The following is a 20,980-nucleotide window of genomic DNA, read 5'->3' on the forward strand; positions in this document are numbered from 1 at the left end:
CAATAAGCTCAGGTAATATGCAATTCAAATTCTTTCCCAAGTCACTTGGCTTTCTTTTCCATGTTTTGATAACCCTCAAGCAAGCCTCTCATATCGGTGTGTGGGTGTGTGCATTGTGTGGGCTGTAACTCTGCTGACTATAGCTCAGAGTCAGCTGTTGCTTAGAAGCAGTAGAGGAGAAAGCACTGGTAGTTAAGCTTGAAGCTGCTTAGCCGGAGAAGACAGCCCACACCTTTTAACCTAAGACCAAGAAGATTCCAAGTACTCAGATAGGTAGAAACAGACAAGAGAAAGCAGCTCCATAAAAATCAGAATGGTCTGCAGGTGCTATTCTCATTTACTGGTTCCAGAAAATAATAAGAAACTTCCATGGACACATTTAGAAAGCTCCAAATTTAGGAAACACTTTCAAACTTCGAACTATGCCAAAAGGACCACCATAAAGCAGAATAAAACCCTCAGCTTTCAGTCCAAGCCAGATATGATTTCTACCCTGCTGCTGTTGCAGCAGGAGGTTGTCCCTGCATCCAGTTCTGCACTGGCTAGTCAATGTACAATATTTCCAACTACAGCTTTGACACTGAAGTAGCAACATCTCTAACTAGCTTCTGCCCAGCCTCCCAAATCTCACATACACACAGCATAGAGAGAGCTGTAGAGTGCAGCAGAGCACTCTACAGCTCTCTAGAGAGGCCTGCCTTACCACATAAAGTCCTAAGGCTGCCATAGAGATCTACAATGAAATTCAGCCAATAGGTGGTCATCTGAAAGCAGGAAGTAACTTATTTCAATTAGCATTAAAAATCAAAATCATTAGTGGTTTGTATTTGAACTGTAATCATATATCATCACATCATGGAATAAAGAACAAATGGGTCATTACCAAATAGTTCTGGAGCAAAATTTAGAATCTTTGGAACAAAATGCTTCTAGGGAACAAAACCTGAGAAATACTTGGAGTGAGTTCTAAATATCTAAGGCTTATTTCTTTTCCATTTATCCGAAATTTAAATTCAAATTTAAAAGTTACAGTGATCAACTCTGAGTTTTATCATCATCCAGTCAGTTTGGGTGACTCACAAAAATAGAATTACGAAGGCCATCAGAGGTAAGAAAGGGGGCGGGTGAAGACAGGCCTTTTTTTTCCCCTAAAATTTCTTTTCTGTTTCAAATCTTCTTTCAGCCCTACCTTCACTTGAAAAATACTGGTCTTGTGAGTCAGCACACTCTGCTGGTAGACCAAGAGAATGTGACTGACACAGAAAAAAAAAAAAAAAAAATCCCAAAATAAAGCATGCCATGCAATTGAAAAGTAATCAGTTGTATCTTGTGAGAAAGGGAAACAAATCACAATACGTAAACCACGGCTTTCCTACACAGTGGAGTTAATTCGTCAATGCAGTTTGATTCATATAACTGTATTTAAAAGGAGTTCAATCATACCCTTAACTCTATTTTTAAGACAACAACTGTTTCAGAAGGAACTAGTTACATGTGAGGCAATTAAACCATGAAGTGGGCAGAGCTCCAGTGGGCCCAGATTCAGCTATTATCTTTTCAAGCTTGAAAAATAAGAAAGGAGCCCGAAATAGACCTTCAGATCCTGTCCTTGAATGTAAGGGGTTGGGGACAAGAGGAAACTCCCTGAATCCAAATGGGACCCTGGGGCTCTAGTTCTGCTTCTGATCTCTGATCAGCTGTGCAAGGAAGAAGCCTCTCAGAGCTGATGGCCATCAGTACTTTCTATGCTCTTTGCTCAACAGCGGAGGAGATTTTAGCACCACCCACTGTTGAAGCCAACCACAAAAAGTTGCATTTCCTGAATTTACATCATGAAAATATGGTTAAATGTTCACTATTCTCATGGTACCACATGTTTTATAGATAATAGTTACACAAAGCATTATCTCTGAAATTACAGGAGATTTCTATGAAGTCTTCTTGTGTGTTTCTAACTAGCTCTGCTGTTACACCAAGAAGCCCATAAATCCAAGTTCTTTTGGTCTTTTTTGTTGCTAGCTGTTATACTCCTACCACATTTCACTCTACTTTTGGATAACCTAATTCAGTGGCATTAATCTATCCTGATGTCACAGATAGTTGAAATTGGCCACCAGGTTCAAAAGATTCTGCAAAAAAGGTGCAGGAACAAATGGACACACTAATTAATTGAAGAACAGTCAGATTAGACAAGGGGAAATAATGATGCAAATTCAAGTCAGACAAAGAATGCTTTCCTTCATCAAAAGAAAGCAACATCCTTTTGATTAGAATTACTCAGTTAAGTTGTAAAAGAACTTAAGGCTATCAGAAGAAATTATCTCACTTGATTTAAAGAAGCTGTAACTTTAGTCTTGATTTAGTGCATAAACCAGCTCCCTAAGCAGCATCAACTTTCAATTACATCTAGTGCAAAGTCAACCATTGTTAGCATTAACATTTTCCTCTTCAGTCACTGTCTGTAACCAGCTACTAATAAGAACTAATGAGACAAATCTGCCTTGATTTAGATCCAGGGATCCTGCAGGAGTTCTATCTCTTGGGAGAGTTTAATTAATTCACCACCTGTATCCTAGATGAGTTTTCTTAATTTTGGAAGACACAGCAAATCTGATAGTCTCTTTGCTCTGTTGCTGCTGTTCCTTGCATCAAACTTTGCATCCCTCAGGGGCTTTCTTGTGAAAACCTCCTTCTGTATGCAACATATTTCTGAAAGGCAAACCCAGCCTCTTAAATCCCATGGACTCTGGAGGTCACACATGCTGTATGCATCCTCTGGAGTGAATAATCTTCTGCATCTGCTGGAACTTGCCAAATGGGTTCAACTGCTGCCAGTAGTTGGTTCAGCCAGAAAGTGTGGCGACAGCATGGAGATGCAGAGCCAAAGGCCACTGCGGAAAGATATCAGTGAGGAAAATAGGTATTTTTGAAAAAGTACAGAGAATGAGGTATTCCCAACAGAAGAAAAAAAACAAGGTTACTTTGAAAGATCATTCTACTTTAGAAACCTTTCAAATAATTCAGGGAGTCACTTCCTCAGGTTCATTCACTGTTATTACCATTTTAGGTCATTTTGTTTGTATAGCTATCTTATTTCATCTTATCCATATCACCTTAGGGGCCAAGGATGGACAGAGTTCTGTCCTGGTGGGACCATCTCCTGACCGCGGCAACGATTTCTGTTATAATTCAGCTGTGTAGGCGTCATTGTCCTAATCAGGTCCTGAACACAGTATAAACACGCTTGTTCTGAAGTGCGAAATTCTCTGCAAAGATGTCTGTATTGTTAATGTCACAAAGTGTCTCAACTAGATGATGAAATACTGAAATTGGAAATAGTAAAGCATTGGTTGGAAGATGAGATACTCACTTTCCTAGCAAAAACTTCTTTTTGCATGTTACAACCTTCTGCCTCTTCAACACAACATAGCAGTAATGCTCAGAGGAAAAGAATGCAGGAAAGAATGCATTTTTCCCTGATGTACACGATAGCTCCTGTAAGTGTTAATGGTATTTACATGCACATTCAGAGACAGCCGCACTCCATGAACTGGAAAACAGATGGTCAAGGGGGTATTTAATAAAAATATCATTCACCTTAAATGCACACTTTACAAAATGTCAATTATGGTTTTGTTTTCTTAGGTCAGAAAAGATTAAACAACAAAGGCAGAATGGAGGCAGAAAATTAACATAACAAATTAGCTATCAATGTATTGGAAAAGCCATAAGCAGGTACTATCAAGTAATAAAGTGATGTTTCTAAAGAAGTAACCTTATGCTATGATAGGACCTTTCAGGTGAAACTAGTAAGAGCATGAAGGCATTTTCCCAGGACCTGTGCACAGAATTTTATTTTGTATCCAATATTTCTAGTGGCACGGGGAAAAAAATAAAAAAGAAAAGAAAAACCAAACAACCTAAATGAAACTTGAAATTCTCTGAATTCATGAAGGGAAAGATCTGCTGCTGCCCTTCATCTTACTTTTTTCTTTTTCAGTGAGAAGAAGAAAGATAACAAAAAGAGACAGAAAGGGGAATGGAGAGTTGCTACTCACACCGTGCTGCACTGCAAACAAAATTTAAAGAACAAGATGCTGTAAAGCGAACGTAGTGGTTTTCCAGATAGCTTTGTGCCAAATTTGTGTTAATAAATGGAATCCATATTTTTAGGTTTTAGTTGCCAGGTACTGAAATGCCACAGCAACTAAATTGAATTGCCACTGCAAGTGAATTGAATTGCAGATTCAGTCCTCCTATAAGAAAGTTGAAGACAGTTGTTAGAGGAGGCATAAACTTCAATTTTTATAATTCATTTAGTCTGTATGTGAAGGACTTCTTTTTCCATTACAATAAGTTTTAAGGCTTTCATTTCAGCTTATTGTTTATTTTGAAATCATTTAGATCTCATTGCATATATGTACTTCTTTGAAGTCAGTATTCATTTAAAATATATGTAGCTTCAATACATAAATGTAAATATGTAAATATGCTAAAATATAGCATGTATATATAGTAAAGTGAACTAACATGGTGAGTTATCAAAGGGATGCAATTCCCTCCTGAGCAATGCCCCTGAAAATAACATCATTGTAGATTATACAATATCCAGATGATCATTTTATTGACAGCTTTTTACCCTTGATGTCTATTCTCGAAATTACAAATCTGATCCCATCAGAGTCAAGGTTGATAAGAAGCTGTGACATTTAACTTCATACATTCTCTTCTTCCAGTTCATCAGTCCTCTTCACCTGCTAACCCTCTGCACTGCAGCTTAAATTTAATTAGCCATGAAGTCTTTTCTAAGATGAGAGTGAACCTTGCATCTGACAGGTTATACAGCTTTGAACATAAGTCCACATTCCGTCTCTCTGGATCTAGTCTATGACTAACATATCCTGATCTTCATCAATATGCTGAAAAGGGTCCCACACTGCCTTCTAATGCTAATATTCCTACATTATAATCTGGTACTATCTATTTGCCTCTGGCTTTTAATTTCTTTCATAAAATGATAATGTGTCATGTTTTGATATGGTGGTTGTGTAATTGTCTCTGGATGTGACTAGCAATTTATCAACTACGGGTTTTTTCATAGCAAAATGTACATTTACCAAAACCTAAACAGTTCAGGAGAATCCTGTGACCTAACAAAATGTCAGACTACAATGTATTGACCCTTTCTCAAAGGAAATGTTTCATTTTCCATTTGAGAATGACTTGTTTATGCAGCACAGTGGATAATATTAAAAAAGCTACCATTTAAAAGCCATTAAAATTGAAGCAGGTATTGATATGTTCAAACTAATAATTTGGCTTAAATCCAGCTTTATTCAACTGAAAAATGTTCACCTCAAGAATAGCTTTTAGATTTTTATTTTCTTTTTTCAGATGATAAACCTCAAACATTGCTGAGTGGGAAACGTTCTTTTTATCAGCCACTTTGTGTCCTTACACTTCAAGTCTCCTTTGGTGTGTTTAATGTGATCCTTTACCAAAATTTCATTACTGTGCAAAGGCTGGTACTGTCCTTGGTGTGAGTGCCATGTCTGGACATTGCCATCCTGTGCTTGGATTACTGAATACTCCTGAATTTTTAGTGGCTTGACTTGATACCCACCCCCACACACCCTACCCCACTTTATTTGGTCTCAGCTGGGACTACAGTGACTTTTTTGATTTTGATTTCTTTCTAACTTTAGCTGTAGCATCATTGGAAAATACAACTCTGTCTTCTTTTCTAAGTAACATTTACATGCATATGAACCACTGACATAAAAAGCTATTTTTTTTCCCCCTGGGCTGCAAGATAGAACTGTGGTTTGTGCTCTTCACTGGTGGATATCATGGAGCTGGACCAGAGATACCTGTAGCCCAGACACTGCCTGGGAAAGTTTCAAATTCGGAAGGAGGTGAGAGTACTAAGTAGTGGTGGTAGTAGTTGCAACACAGAGCAAGCTTGTAGGTCTGTCAGGGGAATGTGCCTTGATTTCAGTCTACCTCAGCAAACACCTAAAGATTACTGACTGACCTAACCCTCCCCACCTTTCCTCAAAATGCACTATGCCCACCAGCTTATTTTGTCCTCCTGACTGTCTCCTGGTGAAGACAGACCTTCACTGTGACCATTCTTGTTGAACATGTAGGATTGACCCTGAAAAACAGAGATAGGAATTTTTATATTTTCTTACTGTTTATGTGTATTGATACAAAAATAAAATCATCTGCTAGACAATCAGAGCCATTCACAAGACCCATATTTTCCAGTGTGAGATACCTGAGCCTTCCCAAAACTAATAACTGTACTATTAGCTGCTGCGTATGCACTCTACATTTTCAATATGAATGGCTTAAAGCATGACCCCTCTTTCCTTGCAATAAAAAGCTGTGTGCAAAATTTGCAGAAATTTGAAGTCTGAAATTGCTTGCTGTGTCCTCAGGGCACATGTGTGAATGGTAGTTGATTTGAAGAATAAAGGACAAAATGCCATTAGGATACAGCTGACTATCATTCCATAGTCAAAATCCATTGGTTTACAATGTGCTTGTATTTCAAAATCAGTATTGCTGTCAGTAAGGAATTGCCATTTCAGCACTCAGTAACATTTAAAGCTGCTAAAGGATTTTTCTTTGGTGCTGTGGTTTCATTATGCCATTTTTAGAAAGCAGTTGCATTTCTGATTGTTATTTCTTTCCTTGATTGGGCATGACTATTTCTGCTGCAGCTAGAAACCCTGATATTTTTGCTGATGTTTGGAGCTAGGTTTCTAACACAATTTTCACAAAAACCCTGAGCCCAAAGCTCACTGCACCCACAAACTCACCATCTGAAATTGCAAGTTAGTGACCACATTTATTTCCAAACTAATTGCAATTCTCTCAACTTTCTATGGGAGTGCTTAGCCCATCTGGTTACACAAAGGAGAAGAGCATGGAGGACTGCGCTGGGGATGGAACACCAGGATTCCCCTTTCAATAAGGAGTCTCACCAGGAGACAAGTCACCCTGGAGACAAGTCACCCTGGCAACATGTCATGCTATAGACTGTTGTTTTCTTGAGCATGAGTGGACAATATTAATTACTTGTGTGATTAAGCACCATCACCACCCTAGTTGTCAAGACAATGCCTTCATCAGCAAGGAGAGAGGTATCCACATGACCCTAATGTTAGGCACAAAAAAATTGTTGCCTTAGTGTTCCTGCTTGCCCTGCATAGTGAATAGCTAGAAAGTACTTGACATATCCAAAACACACACAAAATCCCAAAACCTCAGTTTGCTGCAGTTCCCTGGGGCTTGGGGCAAAGTTCCAGGTGCTGCAAGCCATTCAGGTGTGGCCTCAACATCTTTCTCCCTTTATAAGTAACCCAAAGTCCCACCATTGCTTTTCTTATTCTCTGAAACTTTGGGGTTCTTTTCCTTTGCAGTTAAAATATTTTGCAAAATCATCTCCTCCTTCATAAAACATATCATAGAATCATAGAATCATAGGGTTGGAAAAGATCACCTAGTTTCAACCCCCCTGCCATGGGCAGAGACACCTTCCACCAGACCAGGTTGCTCAAAGCCCCATCCAACCTGGCCTTGAACACTGCCAGGGATGGGGCAGCCACAGCTTCTCTGGGCAACCTGTTCCAGTGTCTCACCACCCTCATAGTAAAGAATTTTTTCCTAATGTCTGATTTAAATCTCCCCTCTTTCAGTTTAAAACCATGCCTCTTGTCCTATCACTACCTGCCCTTGTAAAAAGTCCCTCTCCAGATTTCCTGTGGGTCCCTTTAGTTAGTGGAAAGCTGCTACAAGGTCTCCCCAGAGCCTTCTCTTCTCCAGATTGAACATGCCCAACTTTACTAACAACTTCAACAGAAAGTGCTGAAGACAAAAAACCTCAAGAAAGGTAAGTGTACAAAGAAGTGCACCTACTTTGTTGAAGTACAGCAAAACATGATAGGAACAAAACATTACTTCAGCATGAGTATAAGGAACTGATATATTTATGGTGGAATCAGTATGAAACTCAAAATGCTGGGCTCAAGGGTGATGAATAGTGTTGGATGGAGATTAATAAAATGAAACATGATTGCTCTAAGGCTTAGAAGGTGAATAACACATTGGGAAATTCAATATAAAATTAATCTCAAACATGAAACAAGGAAAAGCAGGAGGCACTGCATAATATTGAAAGTTAACCACAAAGTTCTCCAAAGTAGTTATATGAGGTGGTCAGAAAAGGTGATTAATAGCCATGGGAACTCCCTTCTCATTTCACAGGACTGCTTCAGGTCTGGTTTTCCTTAAGTACTGTCTGTTGGTGATCAACTGATGTTGGTGAGGTGAACTAAAAACTAGACGTTAAGAAGAAGGGCTGTGGCGTTGATGGGCTCACCACACAGCAAGCTGCCTGGGCAGCAGTCAGCCTCCGGAGCTGCAGAGCGAGGCCTGGTGGACACAGCCATGGGGTCCATGAGGGACAGACGGGAAGGGTAAAACACCCCCACCTCCACCTTCAGGAGACATCCTGCTTTTGCTGCTGTGCATGGAGACAGTTCAACTCCAGTTCTGGTGCACTTTGCAGTTGCACAGCCAGTTTAAGACCCTTCCTGCTTTATTTGAAGGCACTTGTTCCCGGACCCTTACTGCCTGCTCAGTTACATCAGCTCATCTGTGGCCACATCCCTGAAATGAACTTCCATGTGATGCTGTTTAAATAGAAGGAAAATGCATGGCTGGGATTTCAGAGAGCCAAGCAGGCATATGAGCTCATAGCTACACGCAGAGGAGCAGAAGGCAACCTGCAGCTGGGAAAAAATGCCTGAAGGAGGCAGGAGATGACTAGGGGGACCTCTTACAATCTGCACTTCCAAAGCAACTAGGTGGCTAAAACACAAGCAAGCCCTAAGCCTAGCCCAGAGTGTTTCTGCTGGGCTGGTGCTGTATAAACTAGAACCAACAGGTAGTCCTGTGCCTGAAGTACTGCTGGTTGGGGGAAAAAGAAGCTCCAAAGCTCCAAAGCAAAGCTGATTTTTTTTTTTTTTTTTTTTTTTTTTGTTATATTTGAGTCAGCACGACAGCGCATTAATTGTGGTCATGATTTAACAGTAATTTTTTGGCATGGCATTTGACTAGATCTTAAAGAAATATTCATAACACTTATTTGTCCTTCAAGACACATCAACAATATGGCTATCTCTTTTCACAGCAAACACATTAGCAAAAGACCAAGTAGCTGTTACCCCTCCTGGCTTGAATTTCCCCTATTTTCTTATCCCAAAATTGCAAACTATTGACTAGAGAGGATAACAATGCAATAACAGAGTGCTGAGGGCCATAGCTTTTTTTATTCCTGACTTCACTTTCAAAACGTAGTCCTGCAGGCATCATTCAGTCTTACAACAAGTATCTGTTATATAAAGAGCGCTTTTTTGTGTATAACTCATTATTTCAGATGCTAACAGTATACAGCTTGACGTGCTGCTTGCTGCATTACCTGTTTTGTTGCTAGGAAACTTTTGAACAGGATCCAATTTGCCATTCAGCTATTTGCTTCATACGCAGTTATATGGAAGAGGACCTAAGCTGATCATTATTTTAAACAATGCCCACCAGTTTTTTTACATGGCATTGCTAGAAGCAGGGGATATGTGCTATGCAATAACATTGGTTATGTGTATGATGAAGATCTCCCAATAACCCCAAAGATCCCAGGAAGAAAAGCAGGATCCATATCCAGTTTGGATCTTTGCACAGAGAGATTCTTGCACAGAGAGCTTATCCATCTGGAAATGGATATACAGAAATATAGAAATATACAGAAATACAGAAAATGCATCTGTATTGTGCTTAGCCTCTCCATTTGGGCAGCACTGTACATTTTATATTTTCATTATTTGTACTACAGTAAGAAGCACAGCCCCAGCCAGAATCACCACTCTGTAGTATGACCAAGGCCTTGCTTTGAAGAGCTTATAGACTGACACTGTGCTGCTTGACTTTTATCAAGAAATGATGTCCTTTCACACAGACCTTTTTACAGACCTACTGAACAGAACTGGGCTGGTGAATAGGGAAGGCAATAAACCATTACTAACAGGGAGACTGTTACACTCTGGGGACTAGAGCTCTCTGGCTACCAACCTCCACTATAATTTACCAGGGGTGTTGCTCTGGTGTTTCCCAGCCTGAGTCAGCTCAGCTAGCAGGGAAATGGGCATGCTGAAGAGCTAGATACCTGAGACTCATCAGGGGTAGCACTCATAAAGACTTCTGTTCCTGACTGTGGTCACTGAGAAAGCAAATAATTTTGTGTTTTGGAGGATCCACACGAATTCATAATTACAGTTAAAATAATCTGTACCTTTTTGTACCTAAAATATTACCAGGTTGGTTTTGGGTGGGGTTTTTTTTTTCTACTCCTTCAGAAAGGGACAGTTCATGTGAAGCTAATTTTAAAACTGCTTGAATATGTCTTGCGCTGCGAAAAAAATGATTTTTAAAAATAGAGGAATATTTCCCATGATCACATGTTCAGGGATGGTCCAAAAGCCATAATAGTGACCTAGTAACACATAGTTTTCTTCCAAGTATTGCACTCCAGAAAAGTGGAGGAGAAGGGGTAAATGAAAACAGGATTGTCTGCTCCACAGATATGTGCATATTCTGAAGATTTTACTCTTCCAACATTTGGGTGAACCTGATAAATTCAGTGAGGTGGGATGGTGCGACCTATTGGTGCAATGATTTGGGTAAGGCTTCCTAACACCGCCACCATGCCCTCCTTTCTAGAACTAGTCTTCAAACAGGTCACTATAGACATGGTGACTACTGAAGCTGACAATCTCAGCTGTGAGGAACTGCTTATCTTGGAGCAGATTTAGATTAAACGAAGCTGTTTTCTGCTCCATCTACCCTTCGCTGTATCAGTTCCAGGTCTTTGATTCCATATAGCTGTCTAACATTTCATCAAATGTCCTTAACCATGCAGTTTAGAACATACAAGTTTTTCAGCATCAGGTTTTTTTTATGGATAGGTGCTCACCTATCCATAGAGACTCTCTAAATTCTGAGACTCACTGCAGATGCTGGTTATCGATAAATCTATTGAATTTTCTTTTTTCTCCCTTTTTTCTTTCACACCGCCATGACCATAATATCAATGTGCATCATACAAGACTTTTGAAATAACATCTATAACAATACTGTATGTTCACTGTATCACTGTATATGTCTAAAATTTTTCTGAAACAGAAGTTGCTTGATATTTTGTGTGGTTTATACCTGTGTTTAAATATTTGTATTACACTGCACTTTGCATTTTTCAAGATTTTTATGTGTCTTCCTCTAAGGCAGTACAAAATTCTACTGTCTTAATACATAACAAGGTATTACCATTGTAGCAAACACCTCTATAGCAACATAAATTTGCTTCATGCTTTGTAAACTACTAATGTTTACTACAAAAACCTTGCAGACTAAGCAAGATAATGCAAAGAAAAGAGGGGATAAAACACAGACATTAATACAGCAAGCAAATGCTGAAATCCAGTATTCCAGAGCTACTACTAAGGCAAGAGGATGAACTTTAACCAGAGGATGTTGGTTCCGTTCCATATCAGCTTTTCAAATTCACTTTTTATTCTGCATTGAATTTAGAACAAAATAGAAATAGAATTTTGCTGGAAAATGTATTTTGTGATTAAAAATTAAGATTCTGTGCAAATCTGCACTTCCTCTTGAATTGGGTGCCCAAAACCAGACACAGATGTGGCCTTACCATGCTGAGCAGAGCAGGACAATCACTTCCATCATCCTGCTGGTCACCATCCCTCTATGAGCCCATCCCAGTACATAAGTATCCCTAAAGGGTCTTATACCCCGTTATCTCTGTGGGAAATTAGTACCATCAAGGAAAATATTTAACAGTGTAAGCACTTTCAGAGAGCTGATTTTAGTAGCTCAAGAATTACATCACAGCTTTATGTCACTCTATACTTGTTTTCATTTATTTTCAATTTTCTCCTGAGTGGCAAAATTCATTTGCAATGTTACATTTTAATAAGTTGCTTTTTACAAATGAATAACTTCAGGTTTCTCTGTGTTAGAGAAAAAGTCAAAAACAGAGAGGAAAAGATCATAGATATTTGAAGTGATTCATTGATTCTTGAAGAGGTTTTTCCACCTGCTTAGATTGTTCACCTTTTAGCTTTAATAAAAGGTGACTACTGCAATGTGGATGTAAATAACAGCAATGAAGACCATTTTAAAGTTAGTTTTCTGAAAGAAACAAACTTTAGCCTGTAACTACAGGCAAATTTTTAATTCTGGCTTTACAAATCTAAAATAAAATCTCCAGCAGATAGGAGATTGGAGAGAGAGCAGGGCTCAGAGGGCTGGGGCATTTCTTTCCCCTAAGTTCCACACAGTCAGTTCATCAGAGACATGAATGGCAAGTCCACAGCCTCATAGCTTATCATCTAATCACAAATGCTTCCAGTCCTGCGCTCTGACAGTACTTTGTCAGGATGCTTTGTCAGCATACCCAGGATCTGAGTTCAGTGAAACATTTGGGCTCACAGCTCCTAAAAATCATGCTCTGACTCTAGATAGAAAGGATGAGGAGAAGGTGAGTGTGAGACTGCTGAATGCTTCCTTCAAAGCAATACTTAATTCTGCAAAAAAACAACAAACCCAAAATATTCAGTGTGGCAACACAGCTGTGTTGGGATGAGACCCCAGCTGATAGTTCAAAGTGGAGCATCAGTCTTAGAGCAGAAAAACTGAAAAGACAGGAAAAGGCATCAAGACACCATCTATTCTTTAGCTGTAGTTAAGGAAATTTAAAAAGTCATTGCCTTAAATCACTGTCATTACAGTAATTAATTTATTCGTTCACATATAAAACATGTTATTAAATATATCACCCTTATTTGCTAATTGCTTATAGGAAGGTAGAATTGATGATTCCTGCATTGAAACCTTCATTTTAACAAGCCCCATAATTTTCTCAGTAACAGGCATAATCAGTGTCTCTGGGTTTCATCTTGTCCTATAGGAAGACCAAATGAATCACATTGGACAACAGAACTCCTCAAGAATGGTCTGTATATACATTGCTGCAAATAAAAGCAATATAGGGTTTTTGTGATTTTTGGTTTACGTCAGTGTGTGAGAAACCTCAGATCGGTATGGTCTAGAATATTAAATATGCCATGCACAGGAGACTTTTACAGACATTATGCTAACTCAATAAAGCATATTCAATTTCCATTACATTTCTAATGAAAACTAAGTAACAGCAACTTCCAGTGCAAAAGGACTTAGCACATTAATTTCACTTAAATATGTCAGGAAAGGAAACTGAGAGCGTGCAGGAAAAGCTAATGTTTTACAAGGCCACCTTCCAGGGTTAGTTGAACACACAGGTGAGGCACACTCACTGCATGGGGTCTCTTCTAGATGGGATTGCTGTCCCTTGGAAAGAAAGATAGTATGTCCCTGCTTCTGCTGTGATTCTTGTTAGAGTATGCCTGAGGCCCTATCAAATACCCATATTTGAATATCATTGTGAAAACTGTTGTCACCTCAGATACTTCAGTGGCCCTCATATTTAGCAGGGAGATCTGCAGATGAAAATGGGGTGAGCTCCCACCACTCATATGAAAGATTTCAAATCATTTAAGCAGTCAACTGAAAACATCACGTGAGAGCAGCCCTCACAACATAACCTCCATGAAGAAGGTTGTTTGCTTAATTAGGACCTACATGGATGCTACAAGCTGAAGGATGCAATTAACTTGTCTAGCGTCTCTCAACCTGCATAATTTGTCTCTTTCATATTAAAATGTCTTTTGCATTTCAGCAAGTGGCAGATCAAAGTAGAATCACAGAATTACAGAATCATTTAGGTTGGAAAAGACCTTTCAGATCATCAAATCCAACTGTTAACCTTGCACTGCAAAGTCCACCATTAAACCATGTCCCTAAGCACCACACCTCCTGGGATGGTGACTCAACCATATCCCCAGGCAGCCTATTCCAATGCTTGATGGGCCTTTTGGTGAAGAAATTTTTCCTAATATCCAATCTAAACCTCCCCTGGCACAACTGGATGCCACGTCCTCTTGTCGTACTGCTTGTTATTTGGGAGAAAGACTGACCCCCACCTCACTGCAACCTCCTTTCAGCCGGATAAGGTCCTCCCTGAGCCTCCTTTACCTCAGACTAAACAACCCCACTTTCCTCAGCCGCTCCTTATAAGACCTGTTCTCCAGACCCTTCACCAGCTTTGTTGCCCTTCTCTGGACCCACTCCAAAAACCTCAATGTCTTTCTTGTAGTGAGGGGCCCAGAAGTGAACACAGGATTGGAGGTACAGCCTCACCAGTGCCCAGTACAGGGGGATGATCACTGCCCTGGTGCTGCTGGCCACACTATTGCTGATACAAGCCAGGGTGCCATTGGCCTTCTTGGCTGCCTGGGCACAAGCTGGCTCATGTTCAGCAGCAGTCAATCAGCACCGCAGTTCCTTTTCCACTGGGCAGCTTTCCAGCCACTCTTCCCCCAGCCCGTAGCGTTGCATGGGGTTGTTGTGGCCCAAGTGAAAGACTAGACATTTAGCCTTGTTGAACCTCATTCAATAGGCCTCATTGTGAACATGCAGACAGCCTACTCCTCTGCCTTTAAGATTTCCTTGTTGGAGAATGTCCAGCCTTCCTGGAGTCCTTTGCCCTCAGGATTGCCTCCCAAGGGACTCTGTCAACCAGTCTCCTAAACAGGCCAAAGTCTGCCCTATGGAATCTGCTTTTTCCCATGCTTCTACAGAGGTAAGGGCTTGCGATTCTCATTGAAATCAAGTGCTCAACAAACACCTCATGAAATCAAGCCAGTGACACCTCTTTGCTTCTTACAGAACTTGCCTGGGACTCATGTTGAGAAGGAAAAAATTTCTGTGGCAACAGTAGAGAAAGCTCACATCAAAACGAATGTCAATTATCCAGTAAAAATAATATAAGTTAGTGGTATTTATAATATAAATAATACTCAGGGGAAAAAAACCCCGAACAAACACAAACATTTCAAATATTTCAAAGAACAACTCTGCATCATTAAACAGAATAGATGTGTTGGTATTTCTGTCATGCAACATCGAGAGTTCATTTAACTACATGGCATATGTCTAGTGTGAATTTTCTTGGGACATAGATCCGAATTTGAAAATGGCTTGAGAAAAAGTTAACATTTTAATTATTAATAGAATTTATTCTGTTATACTTTTAGGGCAAGGGCAAGTCATTAATTCAAAATGAGAATTAAGACAGGCTAGCAAAAGAAAAAAACTTCAGAAAAATTTAAATGCAGCAGCACAACCTAGAGTTTGACAAGTTCCTCGCAGCAGCACAACCTAGAGTCTGATAAGTTCCTCGTGTTGATGCACTGAGAAGACTGAAAAAATAAGCAAAATTTAGGAAAGGTTAAAAATTCCAGAGCAAAATATCAATTTTAATTTCAAAACATAGAGCTTTCTTTTGAATATTTATTTCATAGCAGAGTGATATTTTGTCATTTAATATCACGTATTGCAATTAATGATTATATCTATGATTGGGGTTTTTTATGTCTGGAATTCATTGCAGCTGCTGCAAACTGGTCTCAATAGTTTCAGCTGCAAATATGAAAAGTTTGAAGGAAAGTAATAATTTGGGAGTTGCAAGCGTTTAAAGGGGTATGACATGGTAGGTATTCTGAAGCAGACTTTAAGTAAATGATACACCCCAGGCATAAAAAAACCCACCAGGAAACCAGAACGGAGTTTGAAATCCACTATAAGGGATTTCAAGGTTGGATCCTCCAGTTCACTACACAAGATCTCAGATGGTCAGTTAGGTTTTTTGCAGGGAAGCGACACACACGCATGCACGTGGAGATGGCAGCTCTTCATCCTGAGGGACAAATCACCATCTCATGGCCAAAATGCTGAACTGCAAGACCTCAGGAGACACAAAGATGTGCTGTAGAGCAGTTCCGCCCCCAGCTCATTCACCTTCAAAGGCTTCTGGGGAAAAATGTATCTTCTGGAAAGAAAAAAATCAAGATGGAGAGTAGGCAAAAATTCCTCCCCTCCCCAAGATGATGCTTATGGGCCTTTTGCAGTGAAAACACCCTTTTGAGGCCCATGACCACTGGTGATAGGAAAACGCAGCCAATGGTGGCAGAAGATTCACTTTTCAGATACCTGTAGGTAAATTTGTGATGTCTGTGGATTTGACTGCTTAGTACAAAACTGGTGGACATGCTTCTTGAGATGTCTCCCAAAGCATCCTGGGCTAAAGCTGGTTGTCAGGGATCATATAGATTGCAATGACAAAGACAGGGAGAAGTGCAAGGTTCTTGAGGCAAAATGTGAGCTCTTAGGTAGGGTTTGGGATTAACACTTCCATGACAGCATCACTGAAATGCTCCCGCATCCAAGCATGAGCTCAAACTGGAGAAAGATGAAGCACAGACCAATGCACAGTTGAGAAAGCAATCTCTAGGAAAACAGTTTAGATTCACTAGGAACTGGAAAAGATTGTGAATACATGGAGTGTATGCAGCTAGAACAAATGGAATCAGTTATGAGTTATACCAGAACAGATTGATCTCAACCTGCTAACTGGATTACCTTGAATTCTTCCTAGTGTAGTCATTTTTAGCTTGGCTCACAGAGTTTAAATTATTGGGCTAACCCTCCTTTTAATTGAGCGAACCTTTAATCTGAGGCATTTTTAGTGCTGGCGGCTCTATTTTTAGTTTATTGTGACTCAGAAAGAACACTCAGTATTTTCTCAGCCTCAGGAAGGCAGTTAAATGTTAAAGGTCTCAAAAAACTACACGAGTTACATTCCAGTCACTTTGGAGTTAAATTTCTTGAGTGAGCCAGATTTTGAGCATCATAACAGTAACAGGAATCTTTCTGACTGCATAGTATTCCCCTAAAATCCTGAGAGATCTGTTATTATACACAAAACTATGCACTATAGCCATGCATTTTAAATGTGAAGTGTTTTAAACATATATATTTTACCTGTAAGTTAGTCCAATTTACAAATTAAAAAACTAGCTATAAGCAAGTTTTGAAACACTATAATGGTGCCAGTGAGCAACGAATTTTGAACAAACCTTGTACTTAGTAATTTTGAAAGCACTTTGTTCCTCACAGCATTACTTCAAAATCCTGGGAAGACTGCTGCCAGCAGAATGTGCTCTCCTTCCATTCAAGCTTTGTGAAGATGGTCTCAACCAAAGCTCCAGGAGTATATACTGACCTCATGGCAGCCTTCCAGTATCTGAAGAAGGCCTACAAGGGTGCTGGAGAGACACTCTTCACCAGGGACTGTAGTGACTGGACAAGGCATAACGGGTTTAAACTTAAACAGGGGAAGTTCAGGTTGGATACAAGGAAGAAGTTCTTTACTGTGAGGGTGGTGAGGCACTGGAACAGGTTGCTCAAAGAAGTGGTAAATGCTCCATCCCTGGCAGTGTTCAAGGCCAGGCTGGACAAAGCCTTGGGTGACATGGTCTAGTGTGAGGGATTCCTGCCCATGGCAGGGGAGTTGGAACTGGATGATCTTAAGGTCCTTTCCAACCCAAAGTATTCTATGGTTCTATATATTTGCCTTTAGAAAATAGAGTGATACCATCCAAGAGAAAAATGTTAATAAAATATGAAACTTAGAAAACTTCTGCTATTATTTTGCAACTGTGCTGTTTTATATAAATTTTTCGTTTAATTCAGCAATGTGGAAGCATATGAATTTATGGGAAAGACACTATTCTTAATGTAGCATGGGATATATAAAGGCATAAAACAATAGTGCCTGCTCAATAGAGTCTTCAGTATTCCAAAACCTCAGTTCAGTCATAAACAAGCATTTGAAACTAGTTTTAAAGTAGTCAGAGCCCATTCATTTCACGCCATAACCATTACAGGAATCTCCTTCTTGCATCCTGCTGCTGCCAGGACAATCTATTCCCAGCAGATGGTACCAGTTGCATGTCTGATGTGTTGATGGCCCATAGGAATTCACCAAGGGCAGAGACGACAGATTTTTATCACCGAACAATTTTTGTGTGTTTTTTGCTTTCCAGAAGTCACCACTAAGACTAGGACAGTTGTTTTCACTGTGGCAGTTCACTGCAGGAAAAAGTCAGGCACTGTACCTCTGTGTTTCATCTCTTATTTGTTAAGGACAGCTTATGGTAAAGATAGCAAGGACATCAGCAGGGAGACCTGCTGCTGAACCTTCAGTACGCTGCTTCTGAGCAGTGACAGCTGGATCCATGGCCACCACAGCTACTAAAAGAAGGGATTCTCTGGCCTTAGAGGTACTTTTTGAGTGTCGGTCCCAATCTGTGATTATTCTGGATTTTTCAAGTCAAAACTGGTGGGACTTGCTGGGTAATTTTTTTGTGAGGTGCGGGGAAGGAATATCTTTAAATCTGTTTAGCTCAAATACTGCCATGCTGCAATGTGGAATTTGTCACTGTTGCCTACGGGTAAAACTGTAATAAACTGTAATAAGTGCTGCACACTGATGTAATTGAAAGCTATGGGATGTGCAAACACCTTCCAAAGATGTCAACAACATTTTCACACATCTCCAGGTGATTGCGGTGCTTCTTCAAAACCTGCAGAGCTTCGAAGTCATTACTATACACAGGTCCTGTCTCCACCAAGTGCTGCAGTCAGCCAATGGCTAGGCACTTATTGCATCTGTTATGGTAAAGAACCCTGGCCTTCTCTTTTATTTGAACTCTAAAAAAACTTTAAAGAGTAGAAGTCGCCCTGTAAAGGTAGTGGTATAGAGAAAGAACTTAGTACCTTGACTTCTGCGGATTGTTTTAGTTGAGCTTTATCTTCAGTGCTTTCTTTTTTTATTATCATTCTCGTCATTAATGTCTTCATGCCACTCCAAAATCAAGCTTTCAGCTGTGAATGCGATGTGGGTGGCTGATCAAATAATCTATTTTTACCAAGATTTTGGTAATGAATCTTTATGTTCCAGGTATCAGAAACGAACCTCTGAAAGACAGAAGAGCATTAAGAAAATGTATATCTTAAAAGCATTCAGCAAGAAAATTGTTCAACCATCAGCTCACTAATAAAAGTAAAAATTTTATTATTATTCTTGGAGGACAAAAATTCCTGCTGCAAATCTGCAGGTCTTGCAGATGTCTTATCATGACTCAGAAAGGATACACATGCTATTTACAGGAATTAACGATGGCAGGATCAGGTTCCACTTCCCTTTTATTCATTACTCATTTTTTAAATGATTGCATATCTTAAATAGATTTGGACAGGTCTTAATGCACAAACTATCCATGCAAATAATTTGTTCATTAAGGGCAAGTGTATTTCCAAACAAGGAATAAATTTCTTCCTGAGGATCAGTTATACCAAGAGTACTGTTAAATGGTGTGAGTGTGTAAACGTGGTTAAGGTGCCAACACAAGCCAGCAGTGTAGTGGAGAGTCTGGATGCCAAACCATGACTTGGAACAGAGACTGAGTCACTCTAATGTGGGATTCAGATACACATTTTGTAACTGTCCTTCAGCCAGTTTTAGCCATTCCTGCCTTCGTGTGAGTTTAGTCATTTGTGCCTTTACTTGCACACGGCCATGGCTTGACATTGTTCTTATAACAAAAACTTGGTGGGACAACTTATGTGAACAAATATTCTAAAAGGATATAGCTTGTTCAGAAAGTAGAGGCAAGGCAAAAAGAAAGGAGACTTTGCCCTTAAAGTCAAGGATATATTGAAATGCTTTTATTCAGATGGTACTGCATTCTGCTGAATGCTTCTCAGTGATGATTAAAGAGGAAAATAGAGTCACTTCATAATGTTGGTGAACATGCATGAAGGTTTTCATAAGCTCTTACAGAAAGATCCCTAATGTACATGTCATCAGGGGAGATTTTAAATATCTAGATACCAACTAGACATGGAGTACAAAACTATCCATCAAACCTTTGAAATGTACCAGTAATAATCTGTGATACAGCAGATGCGGAGAGCAGCTAGAATGGATGATATTCCACATATGATTCTGACAAAGAGCAGAAAATGCCTCTGTTAAAGTACAAGGTAACTGAGATAAGATGGGCATTAAATGACAAAGTTCATGATCATTAGGACAGGAGAAGTGCAAGAAAAGCTCATTTGCCGAGGTGAGCAGCTCCACAGAGAAGCGTTCAACCCCGGAACGAGGGCAAATACAGCGATCAGGACTCTCAGCTCTGAGCGGCAAGAGCCACCGCGAGAGCCCCGAGCCCTTGCCGGGCCCTGTCCAGGAGCCGCAGCTGCGCGGAAGCGCGCAGGGACTCACAGGGGCGGTGCCAGGAGGGAGGCACCGCCCGGAGCGGAGCAGGAGCGCGGCGCCGCAGTTGGCGCCGCAGTTGGCGCTGGCAGCGCGGGCGGGCAGCGAGGGGCGCGGGGAGCGGTCGGCTCAGGGCAGGGCCCGCTCTGGGAGCTCTGCTCTGGCTGCCCCGGTGGTGGCAGCGGCGGCACCAGACAGAGCCGATGGGAGGAAGGGCTGCGGCGCAGAGCTCGGGGTGCACAAAGTGCCTCCGCTGGTCTCTGGAGGCGAGGGTGCGCAATGGGCAGGGCTGCGCTCGGTGCGCCCTGGTGGAGGTCCCCCTGCAGCAGAGGCTGCGCTGGGGGACACTGCCAGTACCTGAAAGATGTCAGGGAAGCTGAGAGGGAGCTGGACTGCTTGCTCCAGGCTCAGACTGTGCAGGGGTCACAAGCGTCCACCATAGCGCGTACAGGAAAGGAGGAGGGCATTAATCCGGGAAGCCGGCAGCTAGTAACAAAATAAACCACCAACAACGGAGGAAAAGGTGATTGTCCTACTGTAATCATGAGTACTGCAAGTCTGCTTCTGTCAGGGTCCACAGGGTGTTCATGAGCCTCAATGCCTGGGACCAGCCTCCCTTGG

Source organism: Strigops habroptila, chromosome 1 (assembly GCF_004027225.2).
Source record: "Strigops habroptila isolate Jane chromosome 1, bStrHab1.2.pri, whole genome shotgun sequence".
NCBI classification, from domain to species: domain Eukaryota; kingdom Metazoa; phylum Chordata; class Aves; order Psittaciformes; family Psittacidae; genus Strigops; species Strigops habroptila.